Source organism: Schistocerca piceifrons, chromosome 1, assembly GCF_021461385.2.
Source record: "Schistocerca piceifrons isolate TAMUIC-IGC-003096 chromosome 1, iqSchPice1.1, whole genome shotgun sequence".
Taxonomy (NCBI): domain Eukaryota; kingdom Metazoa; phylum Arthropoda; class Insecta; order Orthoptera; family Acrididae; genus Schistocerca; species Schistocerca piceifrons.
The window spans coordinates 1,144,794,872-1,144,818,601 of record NC_060138.1 but is presented as its reverse complement, the minus strand read 5'-3'; positions in this window follow the sequence as shown (position 1 = coordinate 1,144,818,601).

The following is a 23,730-nucleotide window of genomic DNA, read 5'->3' as shown; positions in this document are numbered from 1 at the left end:
GACCTGACCTCCTGCACTTTCGGCCTCGCAATCCCAATTTCACTGCAGATTAAATAATGATCAGTGTCATCAAAGAATCCCCTGAATACATGTGTGTCCCTCACAGCCTTCCTGAATTCCTGATCTGTTATTATATAGTCAATGACAGATCTGGTTCCCCTGCTTTCCCAAGTATACCGGTGAATGTTCTTATGTTTAAAAAAAGGAGTTTGTGATTACTAAGCCCATACTGGCACAGAAATCCAAGAGTTGCTGCCCGTTCCTGTTGGCCTCCATATCCTCTCCAAATTTACCCATAACCTTTTCATACCCTTCTGTTCGATTTCCAATCCTGGCGTTAAAATCACCCATGAGCAGAACACTGTCCTTGTTCTTTACTCTAACAACTACATCACTGAGTGCCTCATAAAAACTATCCATCTTATCTTGATCAGTCCCTTCACAATGCGAATATACTGACACAATCCTAATTTTCTTGCTAGACACTGTCCAATCTATCCACATCAGTCGTTCGTTTACATACCTTATTGCAACTACACTGGGTTCCATTTCTTTCCTGATGTAAAGCCCTACACCCCATTGTGCTATTCCTGCTTTGACTCCTGACAAGTAGACCTTGTATTCTCCCACTTCTTCTTCTTTCTCACCCCTTACCCGAATGTCACTAACAGCTAAAACGTCCAGCCCCATCTTACTTGCAGCCTCTGCCAGCTCTACCTTCTTCCAAGAGTAGCCCCCATTGATATTAATAGCTCCCCATCTCATTACCATTTGTTTGCCAAGTCGTATCTTAAGAGTCCCTGGTTTGTCAGTTAGAGGTGGGACTCCGTCACCTCCAAAGGTCCGAGGCATTTTGCTCTGATTGTTGCCAGCATCATATTTAAAGTACCAGGGAAGCAGGTTGCTAGCCTTACTTGCCCCGAGTCCCATTGGGTTTTACCCCTAACGGCTGTGGGACTAACCGGTGGATTTGGTAGTCTTTGCCGTATGAGCACAAAGGTGACCACGACTCAGAATATGTCCGAGATGCCCAGCCTTATTCCAAAGTAACTGGTATCCCGACTGTCGGGACCGCTTACTTGGCCACTCATACGTTGCCCGTGGTTCATGAACTAGGACATGACTACAGGAACCCACACCATGAACCACATTGGAAGCGATGGATAAAGATAATAAGGAATGGTTGGAAGCGTATACAGAAGTATTGGAAGCGATGGATAAAGATAATAAGGAAAGATTGGAAGCGATTGTTAAAGATAGTAAGGAAAGATTGGAGGCAATCGATAAGGGAAATAAAGAGGCAATGAGGAAGCTACACTCAGTTATCGATGAGCGTCTGTCCACAGTTAATAATCGGTTAGATGAGGGGGAGAAGAATCTGGGTGTGTTGAAGCAAGTATGTGACGCCGTGAAAGAAGAAACCAATAATTTGGAGGTACGAATAATTGCAATATAGAGTAATATTACAGAACGCAGGGACATGTTGCCAGATGAGCAAATTAAAGAGTTAGTGGAGGACTTACTTGCAGATAAACAAGGGGCATTAGACAGCGTGGAAGCTCAAGTCATCCAGCAGGAAGTGGCGCTAAATAAACACAGGGATGAAGTCGCGGAGGTAGTGGTCAGAACGAATACGATTAGTGCAGATGTAGAAAAGATCAGTATAAGAGGCGAGACAGGCTCTGACAGTACGCAGCGAGAGGTTTACGCCGACCAGGAGGAGATACAATCACTATTACAGTTTAAAGAGGAGCAATTAGAAATAAGTAGGAAACATAGGGAAGAACTAGCACAGTTGCAATTAGCGTGCAGTAGCGAAGGCGACACACCACCAGGTAGATTGCAGAGGGAGAGTGAGATAAATTCAAAAAAAGAAAATAGGCAGAAAGAGGTAGACGAACTCAGAGAGTTCGAAGAACGGTTGTGTCGCATAAAACAGGTGGCAAACCCAACTGGGTATAGTCCAAGGTCGGAAAACGTAAATGCGGAAGAAGAATGTAGGCAGCACTTCGTGTCGGTACAAAAATACACTTGTTTTCCGCATCCTGATAACTACCACCATCCATGCCTGTGGCTGTCTCAATTTCAAGATCCATTACCTTCATCGTGGGGACCGCTCCTCAAAATGAAGTTCGTGTGTAACCATTTGAGGGACGAGGTTAGAACGAAAATGCTTGAAGTTATTAAGGACTGTAGTAGCTACAAGAAATTTTGTGACAAGTTTTTAAATGAATTCTGGTCGAAAAGTAAGCAGGACCAGGTTAAGCAAAGCATATTGGTGATGCCAAATTGTACAAAGGTGGTATAAGAGATCCAGTGGCTTGCCATCAGGAAATGCTGAGACGAAATAGGTATTTGGATGTGCCATATGAACCTGGGGAGCTCATTAGGATCTCTATAACGAAGTTGCCAGTGAAATTGCGCACAGATGTAGCGATAGCAGGTAGAGGCTTAGACGATTCTGCGTCATTTCAGCACTTGTTACAGGAACTGGGTAATGAGAGCAACATCGTGAATGGAGAAACGACTCATAGGTCAGACAGAGTCGAGGATAGTAACTGCAGAAACTATCAGAAAGACAGGAGAGCATGGAATCCTGGCATTTCATTCTTGTCATAATGGATTGATGGATAGGAGAAAGTAATCCAACATATCAGCCTTAGCATGTCGCCGTAAAACACATGTCGCTGGCACTGAAAATTGGCTATGTAGCAGACATACTCTACTGATATGTAGGAACGCAAATACCATGTTTCTGATCATAGAATAAGAAATCAGTAATGGCATCTGTTAGGCTGGTCTCTCAGCGAAAAAAAGACATTAAGGCTTACAAAAATTTGCAAATTTTGATTTGGAACACTAAAGTAAAAGGACTGCTTCCTCAAAAACCAGTTACTAAAAACGTTATGTAATAATGCCAATGAGTCAATTTTAATTAGTGCGATTTGACTATTGCAGGTGCTTAACACGTAATGTAAAAAGTCAACATTGTGATCTGTATAGGATGGGCTACATTTATACTGCTGTTAGAGGTAACATCAACAACGTGATCGAATTTTTTAGATTAGATGCCATCTGATCTATAGTATCTCATTGTAGTGGTGACAATTATAATGAAGTGCTGCATATGGTTGTTCGGAATCTGGTGTTAGGGAAAGAGGCCATTGGCACCAAAGTTTCTAACACTTGTGCTGTCCCTTTCTCCCGGTTTGTATATTCTCTACACACATTTAATTTTCATGTAAGCACAGATTCCTAACTAGCAAATTCTTTACTGTGTAAAGTGGACCATTCAGAGTGAGGCGGATTGTCCATGAAAATGCTGTACTGACTGAGGAAAACGATCGCGTGGGCTTCATCACGTTTCTAACATCAAATTATGGAAAAGTTAAGGATAGATCGAAAGTAGGCAAGTTATGGTAGATAGTCAGTGTATTTATTTGTGGTGTTTAATGTTGTGCAGGGTCAAATCGAACATAAGAATTTTCAGGCGGGATATCAGGAACTATGACGGAACAAACTGGTCGAATGAGTCATGAACAGGAGTCGACAGAGTGATGTATGTACGTATTTTTTGTCATATGAATAAGGATCAAGCAGAGACGACGTGGTGATTAATGAGTGGATGAAGATGGTGGATAGAGAGAGAAGCAACTTGATAAATAGTAGTGGATAAAGGTGATATTTAAGGAGAGAAACGACGTGAAGCAGTATGATTAATAAAGAGAGATTCGACGTGATGAAACAGTGGTAAATAAGGGTGAGTAGAACTGAATAATGTGGAGATGTCTTAGATGTGTGTTACAGAGAGGCCTGTGTATGCTGCAATCGAGATTGATGGGAATGGCGGAGGAAGACCAGGAAATGATGGAGTAATGGATGGACGGAGAGCCGAAATACGAATGAAGAGATGAGGACAACTGAACAACGTGAAAGGACATAAAGGGAGTATGAGATCCAGGTGGTGAACGTTGTGGAATACTGACGTAAGATGTAATATAAGTGTAAATCTAATTCTTACCATAACATTTGCAATATGGCAAAAATGCAGTATAACTAATAAAAACGGTAACAAGAATGTGTACAGTTATTTTGCAGGATGAATAATTTGTGTATTTTTTGTTCTTAGATGAAATGTCGCAGTCTTAAGTTGATATTTAGTAGGATAAATAATCGGTAAAGTGAATGCAGAGGTTAGCCGATGGATAGTGGCGCCAGAGTGAAAGGACGAAATCGGAGACTGGAATGCTATCTCCAAAAGAATTCCATGTGTTATGTGGTTCAGTATAAGGGAGGAAAGGTATGGTATGTTGATGTGAGTGTGGTGGTGTTAAGGTCAGCTAACTTCTAGACCTATTCTGTTGCTGTATTAATGGATTGAATGAGAAGGAAAGTGTGGTGTCAGTTGAGTGAGAGTCGTAGAGTAGTGTGATAAATAGACACACTCCTGTAAAGGGGATGCTACCGATCTATTTGTAATACATTATTGTACTTTATTGTTTGATTTGGATGAACCTCGATGGTAGGTCAGGATACCACGTCATGTGGATGGTACATACATGTCCTAGAAATGTTGATATATAAAATAAAAAGTAAAATTTGTAAAGAGATACTAATTTCTGTCTGTCACAAGCACAGAGGTGCATTGTATGTTGTAGATTTAGAGTCATCAGTTTTTTAAAATGTTTATTGTGTTAGGATGTTAAAGTAGTTTACTATTTGATATTATGTAATAGGTAATTGTGAACTGTATAGATTGTTTCTTATTTTTTTGTTAGAACACTTTCAAGGGGTATTAATTTCAGTCTGTCACAAGCACAAATGTGCTGTAGTTTTAGAATCAACAGTTTTTGATATGTTCATTGTGATAGTGTACTATTTGCTATTGTAATTATGAGCTGTATAGATTATTTCTTATTCCTTTTTTTGAACTGTCATGTTTTGTATGAGGTACAGCAGGTACAATCAATAGCACAAGTGTGGGGTGTATATACAAAAGGGATAAATGTTGATGCTGTATGTGTAGAAAACTAGGGTGTATGACTGTATGTTTTTTTAGAACAAGGATTCTTTTATTACCAATTGTAACAACAACCCTGTACTATTGTACATATAAGTAAATTTTTTCCATCTGATTTTTCGATAAACTAGTGTAATTGATGTTCTGATTTCATTTCTTTTTTGTTTCTTGTCATTGTGTTGAGAAAACTGTAAACAAGCTTCAATGTGAATATTAATGTTTATGTCAAATGTCAAGCAATATTGTAATAGAATTGAAATGTAACAAATGTTGAGACTGTTACAAGATGTTTAAAATTGTAACTGTGTGTCTGGTCCATGCGTAGGCAATGTGTTAGGATATGTAGAATGCAAAACCTCGGGTGAATACCCGGCCTGTCAGGGAGCGGTAAAAGGTGGATGGCAGGCGAGCGCGGGGAAATGCACACGGGCACTGCACGGCACAACGGGCTCAGCAGTAGTAGTTGGAGTTTGGCATTGGTCTGAGCAACACCTTCTGGAGCGAGGAGGCTCTCCTAGAAGACGTAGTTTCACTGAGCCTCGGGTATGCTGTTCCAAACCCCACACAGCATGGCAATATTCCATAGGCACTAAATAGAAAAGTATTGCGACGCTACGAAGAATTAAAGTGCCGATACGTCAAGAGCCATAGCTGTGGTTGTATGGGTGCTCTGTGCCTCGCCATCTCGCCGCCTGCCAACCGCCGCATCGATACAAGCAGGTTTAAACTTTTAGTACTGTATGCGTATGGACCATAGAGTAAACTGTTCAATAATAACCTAAATTTTACCAGAACTTTTCCCTCATTTCATTATCCTCACAACTAACCTAGGCAGGGTCCTTTCCAAATGTTGTGCAATCCGAGTGTCCCAAAATGAAAAATTAAATTTCGTGTTAATAATAATTACTTGCAGACCTAGTTATGTTAGAATGGTGTTTAAAGAACTGTTTTGTTAATGAACCAGTAAATGAATAATGAAGGTCTAATGAAGTTGAAAGATAACTTTAATATTGATATAGTAATGAAGTTTAATTATTTCGAGACAGATATAAAGGTATTTAGATGAGAAGTAAATAAGACAAAAAGAGTAGTAACTCATATACTGGAAATCTTGAACGCATGATAATTTCAGTAACCAATTTTTTTTATACAGTAATCATAACAGTTTCAGGGTCCCCCCCCCTTTTTTATTCATTTGAATCCTGAAGTGTTCCACATTGGTTTGACCAGCAAAAGTTAAAGTCAATATATAAGTCAAAATTGATCAGTGTTTTATCTTTATCAAAATTGACATTTTGTGTGTGGCTCGAAAGTGCTATTCCTAGGGTAACCTATGCCCAATTTTAATCAGATCAATAGACAGTATAGAGTCTTGTAGTATACATTATAGTGCAGTGTTATGTACTCATGATTTTTTCCATATCAGTACAGAACGTGAAACTATCAGTTCAATAGATTTTCTGGTCCTAAAATTCTACTATATTATGCAGTTTTACTACTTCTTGTTTTGCATGAATATACATCAACTTGTACAGGGAAGAAACTCAGTTAATGCCTAATTAGGCTGGTCACCGTATTATTATCAAATTGGTAGCATCTTCAGTGTTGCTTTTGGTACATACTGACGTGTAATTGCATTTTGAACTTACTTGACGGATCATTGTTAGTACAGAATGGGTGTAAGTCTGATTTGCCACCATTCAGGTACGCGCAGTCAATATCTATGCGAAAATCCTGTCTCGTAAGGTGAACCCCGCTCGCTTACCATAGTACAGGCTTTAATGAGTATTGTGTGCCCCACACGCACGTTACAAGTGGCTTCCCGGTGACAGGACATCCAGTTGTTTTTCGTCACAAATTAACGTGAATACCGAAGAGTGGATGTTCAGTGGCACGAATTGCAATAATATTCAGTGCAATAGCAGTGAACGTCAAGTATGGTAGTGTGGTGTAATTTGCGTTCGGTATGGACAAGAACGTAGACACCGTAGATGTGGCGAGCGTAATGAAAGATGCGGCTGGCAATGACAGGAGTTTACGCGGCCAGATAACAGATGGCGTTAGCGGTAGACAATTGGCGTACATGCAATACCACGAACATGTTAACGAACAGATTGAAATGTCGAGATTGACTCGAACACACCAAGGAATAAAACAGGAAGTAGAGAATGACTTTGTAGATGATAGTGGGTACGTGAACGAATCCACTGACATTTTTGATTCACCACAGATAAAGAAAGAGCCGAAAGAAAATTTTGAAATAGGATCGGTATACACCGATTCCGTAGAACAAAACAGTGTGAAAATTTTAAGCATGAACGACTTATTTGAACGATTAACCAAACAAATTGCAGGACAGAGTGAGCAGCTCAAAACACAGAATGATCAGCTTAAAACACACGTTGACGAGCAGCTTAAAACATAGAATGATCAGCTTAAAACACACGTTGATGAACAGCTTAAAACACAAGTTGGTCAGCTTAAAGCACAGGTCGATGAACAAGCAATTAAAATTAGTAAACAAATACAACAGGTAGAACAAAAAGTGGGTAATTTAACCTCTGTAGTAAATACTATGAAGTCTGAAATTGACACAATTAATAAAAATATTAATACTATGCAGGGGGAAATTGACAACACTAGAAGTCGGTTTGATGTTGAAATACTCAACATCCAAGAGAAAGTAGAGCCTCTAGTTGAAACAAAAGTAGACGAAAAAGTTTTCGGTCTTAAAACTGAGATCGTAAACGAATGCCAACATGGAATCTCACAGTTGAAAAAGGCAGTTTCAGATACTGAAAGAAATTTAGGCGAAAAAGTTATCGGATGTGTGCAAAAGTGTGAACAAAATACATCGAAAATTCAAGGCAAAATTTTCGATCTCGAGAGTAAAATCAAAAATGGGCCTGGCGTGGTCTGTAATGGCACGCCACTTACGAAGCTGTTGGAAGGTGAGGAACGCTTCGATCCCGCCAAAAAATATAACGGATGGCATCCATTGGATTTCATCAAAAATTGCGAGAGGATGTTTCCTGAACACTTGTCTGGTCAGGAGAACATAAACGTAGTAATTAGCGCCTTAGCAGGTGACGTTAAGCGCTGGGGAATTAACTTGAATACCGAACTAATGACGTTCGAAGGGTTTAAACAAAAGTTTACGGAAAAATACTGGTCCGAACAAAAACAGGATCATTTGTGGCGGGAGTTTATCATGGCCAAACTTCATTATAACAGGGGCAGGAATTCTTTGAAAGATTTCTGCGAATATTGGTACCGAAAGTTGACACATTTAAGAGGGAGAAGATCCGATTCTGAAATCGTATGGGAGCTATATGAAAAGCTTCCAGAAGATTTGAAGAGATATGTGGGAAGCAATCATCGCAGCTTCCAAGCGTTTCTCGAAAGAGTCGAAGACGAAGATCACTGGCGCGAAAGTCGTGCCAATTATCAGAATTTTAGTAACAGGAATAACCGCAATAATGACGGGAGAAATGACGGCGATGGTTTTCGCGTCAACATGGTAGAGGTGGAGGAAGAGGAAGAGGGAGTTATCCAGGTCGCAGTAGAGGGTATACCGCGCAAAATAATGACGACGCAGGAAACTGATTTCCGCAAATGTTGCGGGCCAAACGGATGCGGGCAGAACATACCGGCCCCGATTTAAGAAACATTACCGGACTGACAGTAAAGTTATGAGACAGCTTAGAGACAGGCGTGGAATGACGCAGCGTGCTGTTGCGAAGCAAGCGTCAGGTGCATGTGCAGATGACTCGTCTTCGCCGCGCAGAGCGATACATGTTAACAGGCGAGTGGAGCATCAGAGGGCAACGGCCCAGCCTAGTAGATCAGCTGTTCAGAGAGAAGCCGCTAGCAAGGCGGCAGAATTAGGTACGAACATTGCCGTAAGAGCTGGCGAATACATTACGAGTGGTAATTCCGTGGTGAAGGAAATAATAGATGGAACAGTGGATACACAGAGAGGTGTGGTTAGCAGTGTTAGCAGTGAAGCAAATGGCAAGAATGAATTAGCAGAAGTAACTGATTGGCGTGTGCAGATCGACGATCTGTACAAAGGCCTCAAGCAATGTGAGTGGGAGGATGGGAGGATTTTAAGAAGGAATATGAGCAAGGGGGTTAATTAGTGAAAAAGGAAATAGGGACGTCGATAAAGTGACGTGGCCCGAATTTGAAGAGGAGAGAGTAAATAGCGCCGCGCAAAGTACGCGTGCTGCCGATAACACAATGGTTAAAGATAGGAAGGAATTGGAGGATGAAATCCTAAGCACTGACGAGGAAGTAACTTCCGTTAACGATCCGCCAACAGTACAAGCTGTTACTGAAAGGCACCATGGGGAAGGGGCAGGTAATTACCTAAGAGTAACTGAAGTCCATGAGGATTAAACTAAATATGAAGTAACAGTGGATGTGAGTAAAGCTGATAATGAGGTCGTTTTGCCTAAAGAGGATATTGAGTTAAAATCAAAGCCTGACGAAAAGGCAGAGGAACAAATTAGTGCCTGTCCCACAAAAGCTTTCACGTTAGAACCTGAAAGCGATCCAGAATCTTCGGATTCTGACGATAGTTCAGATGACGAGTATTTTGGTACTAGTGAAAATTATGGGAATACAGCTAATTGCGATATTGTACTTACTGATGACGAAGTTTCAAAACAAAACCCAGATGTTGAGACTGAACACAAAAAAAGGAGCCACCGGACGACTCAGTGTTATTGTTACAAAGAGTTCAAGTAAGCAAAGACTTTGAACTCCAGAAACCGAGAAAGCCACCAGATATAATTAGTTCACAGGTCAGGAACGTATCTTGGGACGATGTCACAGTCGACCAAGGTGCGTTGCGGGAAAAACAGGAAGGGGCATGATTTAGAGTCTGGGGCACATTTATATAGGACTTTGAGAATGTCATGAACACCTTACATCATGAAACTACTGGGTTCCCACCGGAAGAAATTTCGTTTGGCAGCAGAAGTAAAAGTTTAATTGAGGAAAAACTAGAGATTCCACCTTGTACAAGCTTGGAGTTGAGTCAAAAGAAAGAATTAGTCAAAAAAAGGGCAAAACAAAAAGCTGAATCTAGATCTAAAAGACATGATAAAAACCTGAAAGTTTCAAAATTTAAAATTGGAGATTATGTTCTTTTAAAAACCCACGAAAAATCTAGTGAACTGAACCATGAAATTTCCAAATTTAAATATATTTATAATGGACCATATATAATACAGAACATTCCACACAATAGTGCCTACTACCTGATCTACCCAAAATCCAAGAGACCTTTAGGTGTAAGAAACGTTGTGGACCTGAAACTGTATGTTCCTAGGAGTGAGTAACCTAAGTACAATCAGAAAGCCATTTGCAGTAAATGTGCTGTATCTTATGCTGAAACTATTTTATTCTAAATGTAACAAATATTTGTAAATGTATATATACCAATGTCAGTGTGCTAATGTACTTATGTGAGTTTCAGATTACCAAATGTACTATAAACGTAAAGATGTATGGAGAAAAGGGCTGAAAAGAAAGGGTAAATGCTGCAAGCCAAATAAAAGATGGGATTGCCAAACACCAAAGAGGACAGATAAACAGTCAAAGAAGAATTGTAAGTGTGGTACAGATGATGTGATAAAATGGTGTGAAATGGACTACCAAAACTGAATAATAGGCAGCAAATATGTGTAGTAATTTTTCTAAATTGTACTGTGTTTTATTAGTAAATAAGGAAATGACTGCCATTTAATGCAAGCAGCAACAAATTGTCTTTTAGTGTATATAGGTATTTGTATCTGCTTTGTAGTTAAGTGTTTGTGTTCCAAATTTTGATTTTTATTTATCTGAGAAATTTAATAATAATGAGTAATTTGCTACTTAAATCATGTTGTGATAGGAGGTTGGACTGTGCCAAATGCACTTAAGTAAATGGTAGGTAAATGTTCTCGATATATTAAAAAGTATAGACCTATATGACGTGAGTGAAAGGAAGTTTTATGATATAAAATTTTATGATGGCACATTCACGCAAAGATTCAGAACCCCTGTATAAATATAAAGTTTAAGGTTCCCATCAAATTTGCACTTAGTGAAATTTACTGGAAACAGGGGCATGTGTAACAACAACAACGCTGTACTGTTGTACATATAAGTAATTTTTTTCCATCTGATTTTTCGGTAAACTAGTGTAATTGATGTTCTGATTTCATTTCTTTTTTGTTTCATGTCATTGTGTTAAGAAAACTGTAAACAAGTTTCAATGTGAATATTAATGTTTATGTCAAATGTCAAGCAATATTGTAATAGAATTGAAATGTAACAAATGTTGAGACTGTTACAAGATGTTTAAAATTGTAACTGTGCATCTGGTCCATACGTAAGCAATGTGTTAGGATAGGTAGAATGCAAAACCTCGGGTGAATACCCAGCCTGTCAGGGAGCGGTAAAAGGTGGATGGCAGGTGAGCGTGGGGAAATACACGCGGGCACTGCACGGTACAACGGGCTCAGCAGTAGTAGTTGGAGTTTGGCATTGGTCTGAGCAACACCTTCTGGAGCGAGGAGGCTCTCCTAGAAGACGTAGTTTCACTGAGCCTCGGGTATGCTGTTCCAAAGCCCACACAGCATGGCAATATTCCATAGGCACTAAATAGAAAAGTATTGCGACGCTACGTAGAATTAAAGTGCCGATACGTCAAGAGCCATAGCTGTGGTTGTATGTGTGCTCTGTGCCTCGCCATCTCGCCGCCTGCCAACCGCCGCATCGATACAAGAAGGTTTAAACTTTTAGTACTGTATGCGTATGGACCATAGAGTAAACTGTTCAGTAATAACCTAAATTTTACCGGAACTTTTCCCTCGTTTAATTATCCTCAGAACTAACCTAGGCAGGGTCCTTTCCAAATGTTGTGCAATCCGAGTGTCCCGAAATGAAAAATTAAATTTCGTGTTAATAATAATTACTTGCAGACCTAGTTATGTTGGAATGGTGTTTAAAGAACTGTTTTGTTAATGAACCAGTAAATGAATAATGAAGGTCTAACGAAGTTGAAAGATAACTTTAATATTGATACAGTAATGTTGTTTAATTATTTCGAGACAGATATAAAGGTATTTAAATGAGAAGTAAGTAAGATAAAAAGAGCAGTAACTCATATACTGGAAATCTTAAACGTATGATAATTTCAGTAACCAATTTTTTTATATAGTAATCATAACAGTTTCAGGGTCCCCCCCCCCTTTTTTATTCATTTGAATTCTGAAATGTTCCACATTGGTTTGACCAGCAAAAGGTAAAGTGAATATATAAGTCAAAATTGATCAGTGTTTTATCTTTATCAAAATTGACATTTTGTGTGTGGCTCGAAAGTACTATTCCTAGGGTAACCTATGCCCGGTTTTAATCAGATCAAGTCTGATTTGCCACCATTCAGGTACACGCGGTCAATATCTATACGAAAATCCTGTCTCGTAAGGTGAACCCCGCTCACTTACCATAGTACAGGCTTTAATGAGTATTGTGTGCCCCACACGCACGTTACACAATGTATCTAATAGATCTACATCTAATCAATGAGTATTTAAATACTGTAAGAATATCCTTTTGTCTGTAGTGTTGCATGAGAGTGCAGGAGGCCAAGCTGATGTCGCCATGGGAGAGGCGACAGAGCCGTTGCGCTCTCCACTCCACTGTCAGTCGAGGTACACTCCACACACCCGCTACAACAGGTCAAAGGCCTGGGGCGACACGCACCTACTACTGGCCATTCATTAGTCGCGCCACCCTTACGACTGGAGACAGTATCCCTCAGAGGCAACAGCAGGTGGTTTTTCTGCTCAACGGCTCGCGTGGCGGTGGAGCGATGGTAGAATGAACGACACGCGGCAAGCTCTGGCGGGATTTTTTAACAGCAAATATTAACTAGTACTGGACTGTGGAGCCGTGACACAAGATGACTGCTCGTATTCTCAATAAGTTGGAAAGTGAAGGACTGGTGTTTCCACATTGCGAGTGGTGGGAAAGGTTTTTTCTTTAGCAGACAGGACGATTGTTTCGTTTTGTCCTGACCACTAAACGGTGAGATCCATAAACCTTTGGGAGTGACTTGTTAAGTGTGCTTTGGAAAATGCATGTGGGACACTTGGTATACTTAAAGAGGACAGTTGTTGTTTGGTGACTAATTATTGTCTGAACGCAAGAAACTAAAATGGGACATTGATATTTGCATTTCTAGTGGGAGATATTTCTTTAATTGGTGCAGGAATAAGTGCTGTTTGTTGGAACTTAAGATTCTTAATTACACCCTGAACTGAAAGTACAGGACCGTGGGTAATAGTAGTTGTAGGGCCATTTCTGGACGACTAGATTCGTGTGGATGGTAAGCTGAGAGTGACTAAGACATTTGTGTTTAATGTGAGATACAGTTTACTGTTCAGCGCATGTTAAAAATGCCGATTTGAGTGACCTAAAGACTTTCGTCCGGGTAACCATGGGAGAGCTTTGACTCTGAGACAGCGTTTCTAGGAAAACTGTCAGCAACTTTTTGACCCAAGAAATTCACAGAATGAAATGATTCTGTGGGACTTGCAAGATAGGGAATAATGTATTTGTATTTGTAATTGTGTAAATTTTTTATATGTTTATCCTGAAGGGACAGCAAGTGTAATTGTATTTCATTAACAATTTTTTGAGAATAGTTAGTGTGTAATTTCTGCTTGTTCTGGGTTATCAAGCTCACTTAGCATGTTTATTAGAATATTTGGTACAAGGATGCTTTAATTATTAGCCCGTGGCGCAATAATAACCTAGCGGCTCTTGTTTCATTAGTCAGTAAGTTTGTCACATGGGACAAGAGTTTGCATTTCACAACAAATATCGGAATTAACTGATGCATTTTGATGTCGTGGACAGTAATAATCTTGTTGGTGTGTTGACTGAAGCTACTTATTTTCATTATCACAGTGGTGACATTTCACATAGAAGTGTAATGGAGGCTAGCCAAAATGCAAGTTCTTGTCGTCTAAATATGTAACAACAGAAAAATGAGCAGTGGAGCAAAATACAAGAGCTACTGGTGGATTCAAGCACTTATTGCTAACTATTTACTGCGTGTATTGATTGAAGTTTATGGAGTGACTACCTCAGCAGCAGGTATTTGTACTGGTGGAAAAGGATAAGGTTAAACTCAAAGTCGTGTAGTGGTGGTATTTGCTTAAGTGATGGTAGTTAATGAGGTGTGACATGATGTCTTAGATGGGCTATATTACACAACCATTATGTAACTTGTGATATATTTCTTTTTTTTTCAGTTTTATTTCTCTGTCGGTCTGATGTACTTTTCAGAGTAATGGTATTGGGCCTGACATGTCACATGTAACTAAGGTGCGCGTCATATATCTTGGCGGCCGAGTTTAGGTTCGTTCTGCGCATTTGACGTCACAAATCACAGTCAACCAATGAACAGAGAACGACGTTGCCAGATCTCGACTGCAGTGCAGAGCACGGACGAGTGTCTCCAATTTTAGAAACGTTCAGTCACAAATGAAGTAATTGAACAACAGCAATGTCTTGATAGCAGACTTTCTTTTATAGAAAGTTTGGAAAAAGCATTCTTTATGTAGTGACGTAACAAGACTGTTACGCCACACGGTAGTAGCCAAAAGAAAGGCACGCTAGACTAATGCAGACGGGCGTGAAGTCTGGAACATGAGAACTTATGAATGAATAAGAAGAAAAGTATGTAGATGCTTTTTACTTAACTTTTATTCATTCCTCGGAATACATCTCTCTTGAATACTCGAAGCTATAGGCACTGATACAAATGGCTCCTTGTTAGTTCGTAGCCATTAACTTCTGATGGCTATTCTGTCTCTCGGCTAATGAGAGAGAAAGGCTTCGTACAACTGGGCGATAGCTAGGTTCGCGTACAACTGGGCGGTAGCTTGGTTCTCGTACAACTGGGGTCGAGTCCACTCTCGTATCACGAGACCTGCCTTGGTGGTGGCGCTAGGTCTGCGATCACAGTGGCGACACGCGGGTCCGACATGTACTACATGGACCGCGGCCGATTTAAACTACCACCTAGCAAGTGTGGTGTCTGGCGGTGACACCACACTTTACACCAATTGCTTCATATTCTATTAATTAATTAAACCAAACAAACAATAAGCCTCCTAATTCAGGCGATAGCAAGCAAAGGTGTTTGTATCAGTCTCACGAACCGCTTTTTCGCAATAAAGAACAGCGGTAATTGTTTATTTCCTATTGTACTTCGACGCAACGTGAGTAATTCATAGTCATCCCAACAGTGTTTGTCGGTATTTTGCAAGCGTTTAGAGTGCTCCAGGAGATGCCAGAAACGAGTAGCTGCGTTGGCGTAATGGTTAAGGTGTTGGGCTGCTAATCGGAAGATTCTGAGTTCAAGGCTTGTTGCATACCAAATATTTTATTTATTTAAAAACAATAGCGAAGTGTCTTACTTAATGAATTTTATTCGTTTGAATGTAATGTTTTGAAATTTCCTGTGCTTCATTATAATCATAATAAGTTTTCAGTTTTTGTAATTTTCTCCTCCAATATTTCTTTTCACAGCAGTTAAAAAAAACAACGAAAAGGCACACAAACAATATTCATGTTATCCGTTTTGTTTGTATATCGCCTCTCCCGCAGTCGCTGTTTTACTATTCATATTGAGATATATTCTTTTGCGGCATTATTAAATGTATTATTTAGAGCAAAATTTCGGCTCGTACGTTGCCGAGCTATTTGATTGTCTGACGGAATTCTTTGCTTCGCTGCTTTGGCAACATCATATTCAATGGTTTCGTCGACTGATCTATGTTTTGGCAAGTATTTGCTGTCCGTTGTGACAAAAACAAAATGTTTGCGCACTGTGCCTCACTGGCAATATATTTTAGTTTTATGTTTTATTACGTCCAAAATTCAGTTTTGTGTACTTCGCCAACTTCGCCAACTTCGTTTTAATCATAACGTTTTAGAAAAAAGCGAAATGACTCTGGTATAAAGAAAGTTTTGTTACAGTTGCTAAAGATAGAATATTTCCCAATTTATAAACACTGTTTATGTTATAAAGGGTGTTCATTTTATGGGGACATTGAAATCACTTGAAAACGACACACAGAGCCAAAAGAAATCCTAATGAAAATTAGTTCCTCCCGGAAGGGGACATCCAATTATAACAAATTTGACTACAAATTCGTCGAATTTGGTATCATTGGATGTCCCCCTCTGAGACAAAAAAAATTTAGTTATAAATTTGTTTGATCCGATGTGTAGATTTGCGGATATTTCAATGTCTCCAATTAAAATGAACACTCTGTATAGTTGAACCATGAACGACTGCGGTCGATTTAAGGCTCGTTCTACGCACCTGACGTCACGCATCCGCTGACAGCCAGTGAGTGTTCAGTAGTTTTCTGAACGGTCTGCTGGGAATGTCTTGGCGAGTGCGAGTGTTAAATGTGATTTTAGTTATTCTTTGGTGAATTTTTATCGCATTTGTAGAAAGTTGTCATGGCTGATAATGGTGGTAAGCGACAAACTCTCCATAAACACGCTTTTTTCAAGCGCGAAGCAGAAAACGGTGGACCTATCACGGATCTCGCCAGATCTCAGGAACGCACTGCAGAAGCGACAGGCGTTAGCTTGAGAACCGTTCAGCGGATTGCCAATGAAGGAAAGTTATCTACGGAGACCTGTGGAAGCCCACTTTTCAGATCGCCAGGGAAATATCGCACTCGTGAGAGGACTGCAACTAATTTAGATAATTTCGACAAAGATGTTCTAAGACGAGAAGTGCTCAACATGTACAACACAGGCGAATTTCCTACTGTAAAAAAAATCACTGTGAAAATGCGTGAAACCATAAATTTTAAAGGTAGCAGACTTCAATGAATAGAATACTTAAAAACATTGGATTCAAATATGTACATACGAATGACGGAAGAAAGTTTTTAATGGAACGTAGTGATATCGCTGCTTCAAGGGCACAGTTTTTAAGACGTATTATTGAAGTAAGAAAATCCGGGAATAAGAACATTTTTTTCTTGGACGAAACATGGGTGAACCAAAATCACACAAGGAAAGCGTGTTGGAAAATGAGTGATGGTTCGGGTGGGTTTAAAGTACCAATTGGTAAAGGTGGACGAATAATTGTGCTTCACGCTGGTTCTGCTTCTGGATTCATTCCAGAAAGCAAATTAGTGTTCCGGGCAAAAAAGAGAAATTCAGGGGATTATCATTCCGAAATGAACTCTGAGACATTTAAATTGTGGTTTAGGAATCAGTTTCTCCCTTACTTGCCTGCAAACTCGGTGATTGTAATGGACAATGCGAGTTATCACTCTGTTGTTGTTGACAAGACACCCACAACAAGTACAAAAAAAGCCGATATCATGTTATGGCTTGCAAGTAAAAATATTCCACATACCGCCAACCAAACTCGTGCTGAAATGTTGAATCTTGTAGTGCTTCATAAGCCTCGCACAAAAGTTTATGAAATCGATTGTATTGCACAGGAACATGGACACACAGTTTTGCGTTTGCCACCGTACCATTGCCAATACAATCCGATAGAGTTAATTTGGGCACAAGTGAAAGGGTATGTCGCAGAACGAAACGTGACATTTAAAATTGCCGATACAGAAAGGCTTCTGCACGAAGCACTTGACAGAATTACTTCTTCAGCATGGGCTGAATGTGTTCGGCATCACAAAGGCTACAGGAGGAGGACATGGACAGGGAAATTGTAATTGACAATCTGCTTGAACCCATCGTCATAACTCTAAGACCTGATGATTCGGACTGCGACACTGACTACAGCGATGCAGAAGACTATCGCAGCGATTGACAACAATGAAGGGCAGGGCACATACACAATAATACTCATGTTCTCTTTCTTGTTTTTGTTCCACAGTTGCAATTTTACCAATGGTATTGAAATATATTCCTCTTCTGCAGCTGTAATAAGTGTCTTATTTAGACCAGACGCGTTTTTCTCTTTTGAAGCATCTTCATTGGACAGCATTTTGTCTCCTCCAATGCCAAGTCACCTTTCGTAGTTTTGTGCTGAGGTAACACAATATTCAACGTTTGTGTCGGCCGATCAGTGTTTTAGCAAATAAATGCTTTTTGTGTGTGCCACACACAAAAATTATATTTGACATAGCTCAGAGCACTGATACACAGTATATTCAAGTCCTAATGTTTTTGTAAGTCCACAGTTTTGTTTAACGTATTTTGTGTACTTCCTTTTGATTGATTGAAGTGCTTTAAAATAAAGTCAAACGCGCCCGGTGTAAATAAAACTTTTATTACAGTCGCGAAAGACGGAATATTTCTCAATATTACATACGACACCAATCTGGTACTTAAATTAAATGAGATGTTGTTATACAGTAAATTTTATATGAAATTTAGGTATCTTGTCCACATTTCATTCTCAACATTGTGGTAACTACAATCGAACATACGGAAAGTATACGCTATGAACTTTACCTCTGCAAACTCTTCAAAATTTCGTGCAATGGTTTACTACATTTAATGCTGGAATATAACTGCGTTGAAAATCGAAACAAAATTAAGTCATTTATGGGGGGAAGGTATCAGTCAAGAAGATGTGTCAAAATCAAATTTTTGGGCCAAATAGTTTTTGTGAAATCGAATGATAAGTGTGTCAAAGCAGTCGGAACACTATGTGTCTGCACAGGCGAGCAGTGCAGTGGTTACAAAATCGCGCACGGTGTGGAATGCGGGGAGCACGTCTCTGTAGCAGCGAAAGGTTTAATGCGGCAGTGGTGGCTTTACTTCATAAACTGCGCGCTCCCCCCTAAACGTAAGTTATAGAACTACACTGCTACGGCGCTGCTTCTCTTGGCGCGTACAACTGGCAACGCTGCGCGAGCCGCCAAGATAAATAAACTGAACTATAGTGTGCGCAATTTTTTCTCTTTTGTTGATTTTGTTTCGTATTTAGACATTGCTGTGTAAACATTATTACCCTGCAATTTAGGAATGTCAGATTACTTGCTCAGTGTTTGGTCAGTGAGCTACTTAAAATTTCATGAGTACAATTAGTATTTTTTAATTGTTATAGAATTAGTGAAGTTTGGTTTACTCCTAAAAAAAATAACGGAGATCCCGGTAGCTAAGCCAAATTTTATGTCATTATTACTTTTATTTGTATGATGTAATGTTTTATTTGTCATTTGGATTGATGTAAGTTCGTATGTATATGTTACTCCGGATTGTGGAGAGTATAATAAAGCAATAACTGTGTCAATAATTTGGTAAAGTTACAGTATTTGGTCGTCTATTTGTGGTCACCAGGGAATAAGGTCTCCTCCTGGTTATTATGATGACATGTTACGTTTGTTCGAATACAGTTTTCTTTAAAAAAATGTTCTGAACTACCCTCGCATTGCAAGGATAGTACCGTGCCACTTTTTTTCTGGATGGGTAGCCGGTGGTAAAAGGGTACAGTACCGCCCGACATTGAAAATAGGTACAACATTCCTCGTTATTCTTGTCAGAACAACATACTTTTTGTAATAATAACTCAATTTCACTTAATACACCGAAGCCGGATACCAGTGTAGGAAAGAATGACAATTTATTTCTTCAATTGATCACATGTGCACTCCCACAAAGTAAATCCCTATAGCCAATTTGGTGAGATCTGTGAAATGAATGAATGTATGGTCGTCTGCTAACCGCAGATAGTGAATGTGCAATATATGATCATCTTTGAGACGGTCCTTTGGTCACCTTTGGTGGAACCAAAGAGATGAAATTTACCTGAGCTTTGAGCACCTGAAATGTGGATGGCCAATATGGTAGCATGGTGGTCCCCCACCTCGATGGAGCTGCGAGATGACCTCAAGAATGGCCCTGTTTCAGCACTCTGGCGCTGGATCTTGTGTTGGTAAGACCCGTCTTAGATGTGCTCTGTAAAGACAAAAGAGTGGTGAAAATGGTATGCATGTGAAATACTTAATAGTAGTTTGGAATAATTATTTCTCTATTTCAGGAACTTTTTTGGGGTGGGGGGGAGGGGGAATTAAATGACAGGCAGGTAATATTAATGGGATCGTAGTAATCTTCGGAAGTGACAAACGATCACAGTGAAACCACATGTAGCAATAAATTTAAATACCTGAGAGTGCTAGTACTAAGTTGAAAGACTTCCGAGTGATAAAGTTAAGCTGAATTACTGGCGTGTGTACTGTAAGTTGGAAATATTTAAGAAATGGCGTTTGCAGGACTTGAAATTAGAGACGAGTACTTCCATGTGGTGAGTACTGTGTGAGCCTCAATCTGTGTATGAGACAAAGGATAAAGACAAGTATTCGTCAATGGTGTCAGTTGAGGACTCACGTGTGTGACGAATATGTTCTTAATATTACTTTGCGAATTATGATTCCATGTGACGCTGGATTCAAACTTTAATACTCTGAGAGAGAAGCAAGGTAAGTCAGCCGTCTATCCAGCAACGCCACTTGGCTTGCATTGCATAGGAAAACGTGCATATATCCTCCAGAGCTCGTAGTAGGAAAGAAAAGTTACGGAGTGGGGCAGTGTCGTGTGAAACTGGGATGAATACTAATTGAAGTGGGAAGCTGAAAGTGTAGTGATTCTAAAGATGTGACTATTCTTTGTGATGTATGTTGCCAGTGTGATGTGTTTCATGTAATTTAAGTATGTGTGGTTTGCATGGGAGAGTAGCAAGTTAGGTACAGAGGCAGTGGGTTATGCATGTTCCTTTTTGTACCTCTCGGTCTGGAGGAAATTTTCGTGAAGATGTGTGTGAGAGTCGAAGTGTGAGATATAGCAAAAGATCCACCATCCTATCCAGAAAGAGCATTGTAGCGTTAGATCATTACGAGACCATAAGATAGAGAATCACCAATGTAAAGCCATGCTCACTGGGCGGAGTTTCTCATGTGTAATTGTTGTATAAAATGTAATGGTGTGTTAAGGTTGTCTTTGAATCATAATAGAATTTATCGGAATAAAAAAAGATAGTGAAAACAAAATGATTGGTGGCCTTGTTCTTCGCATAGTGTGTAATCATGATACCCAGAATTTATAATGTGTGCGCCATTCACATTCAGTGCGATGGCCACGTGTTGATCAAAGCCGTTGGGTAAGAAAGAAAATGTATTGCCTGAGCGTAGTGAACAATCAGAGTTGTGTGAATTACTAATAGTTATCCGTTTCCGTTCCGTAATATTCAAACAGGAGAATAATTTGTAGCTTAATTGTGGGAACTAGAGCTCACAATCAATCATTGACGTTTTGCGATAAATAAGAATAAATCCACTCGCTTGGCAGACCACTCATCTTGCAGGCCTGACTGCTTGATGCCACAGCATGAGTAAGGCATGTGGGTGCCTCTCAAGGTGATTACTGTGAAGCCGAATAATAGGTTTTGTTTATAACTCTGGTTTATTTTATTTTCTGAGACTACTCACCGAACGTTTCAGATGCACCTTGCATATGTAACTCGTATACTGGTCACATAGACGTAAGAGTGGTTAGTTGAGTAGTGTATTGATAGGTGATGTGTAGGTGATTGGGAGACGTTAGTAGCAGCCAGGCTAGAAGTAGCTAGTAGAGATTTTACCCAGCATTCAGTAACAGATAATTCAATTTTTTCTTTAAAATAAGCGACTATTGTCATAATTACTTAGGACTGCAGGCCCTAAATTGCAAGATGTTACACTGTGTAAAAGCTGCCTGTGTGGAAAAGGATTTAATGGTTCTTATTACTTATTATTATTATTATCATTTTAAGAGGACGTTTCGTTTTATTGCACATCCGTTCAAGTTTTTTCGAACCACGAATAAGTGTACGTCGTATGTAGTTGTCTGTGTAGGAACAGATTGAATTGTTTGTATTATTTATTACTATTATTTTAAAAAGAAATTTCATCTTATTCAAGCTCTCTTCACATTTATTCGTGCCAAAAAGGAACTTTGGTTTTACAGTAATGTTTTCCATCTTGTTAAGTTTGTGTTTTGCATGGTAAATAAAGCCTTAATAAACTATCGAGCTCCATGTCTGCACAAGCCACAGCCACAGCCCGAATAACACTCGTCTTAAATTCCCCACTATATCCTTAAAGACTGGGTTCGTTTCGCGTTTCAGGCAGCCATTTTTAACGAGTAGAAGCAGACGCTCTTCACCTATGGTAACATCAACTGAACAACGTAGTATGGCGCAGTGGTTCCAAATATGTATTAAACTTGATGTGCCTTAGATACCAATCTCCTCAAGGTCTCCATGAAAGGCACGTGTCTGAGTAATTATCGTGAACCAGCACAAAAAAATTCATCTCCTTATTTCAGTCTGTAGCACGCGCATACCTAATCACACATGGAAAAAATACGATCTTTAACGTCCCTCCATGCTTTGACAATTATAACGACTAGTGATAGTTTCGACTTCCAGTCATATACAAACTTTACATCACATCGTTTTATATTCAGACAACTGCTACTGACTACTGGTGAAAAATATTTGGATATTACCGTCTCTTCGTGTGCAATCAAGAACAATGATATCTAGGTGTGCAACTCCGGGTCATTACAGAACTTCAAACGTACCCACACCTCGCTGCTGGTTAAATAAATCGATGTTTTAACGATCTCTATTCTGACTAGAAAAGATCCGCGGTATTTGCCGAGTTGAAATATCTTGGTGAGTCAAATCAATTTTGTTTCGTCATAGCGATTCAGTTATGTCGGTGCTGGCAAAAATTTTGATATCCAACATTCGACGATGCTTAATTAACAGTCGTTTCGGTTCTGTGTTCAGGTAGTCGTCCAGCACAAAAGTTCGCGCCAAGTCATTTCAAGTTAAGCTTGTGGACACTCTGTTACTTGTGAATCAACAGTATTGAAGACTACCGCATTTCAATTGTCTTGCTGCCTGATATTTGCAGTATCGAAATGTTAACTAGCATTGCGACTCATTGTCGTACGGAGGATTAATATCTGATGGTTTCTTGTAGTAACCATTTCGTACAGTCAAACGACTGTGCCAAAAAGAGATTATAAGATTTGCAAGGAAGTTGGGTTCTGTTGGTTGCATAGAAATCAAGTGAAAACCAATTCGGGTCGTTCTGATACTTTTGACTATGATATAACGGTACATTCCTAGACAAAGCGACGTTCTGTTATTTATGAAAAAGCCTGGGATTAAAGCAACAGGCCTCTATTCTAACACTGCTGTAGTGACGCACGTAATTTTTTCCTCCTGAACTTTTAAGTTCAATTTAGTAAACATGCCAATTGAACCGTTACAATGAAGTATAGAATATGGAAGAGACAGAATTTAGACAAAGTTTACATTGAATACTAGCTTGTTTAGTGATTCAGCTGAGAAATTCCCGGGTTAACGATTTCTTAATCTACTGTTGTTAATAGTTTGAAGAATCACGATCGTGGTAAAGCAGTTACATATAACGCACGATCAATAAAAAGCTGTGGTATCGACAAAGCGATTGCAATTTTTTATTATCGGTCCAGGACAACACTCTCAACAATGAATCATCGCGTGATACGTCACGAGCAGTTGCCTGGCATCATTGCGATACTTATTCGTGACGAGTGAACTCTTTCTGAGTTGCTACTTGTGCTGTGTTAAGTGTCGTGCGCTATTTAACTAACATCTTACAGTGGTA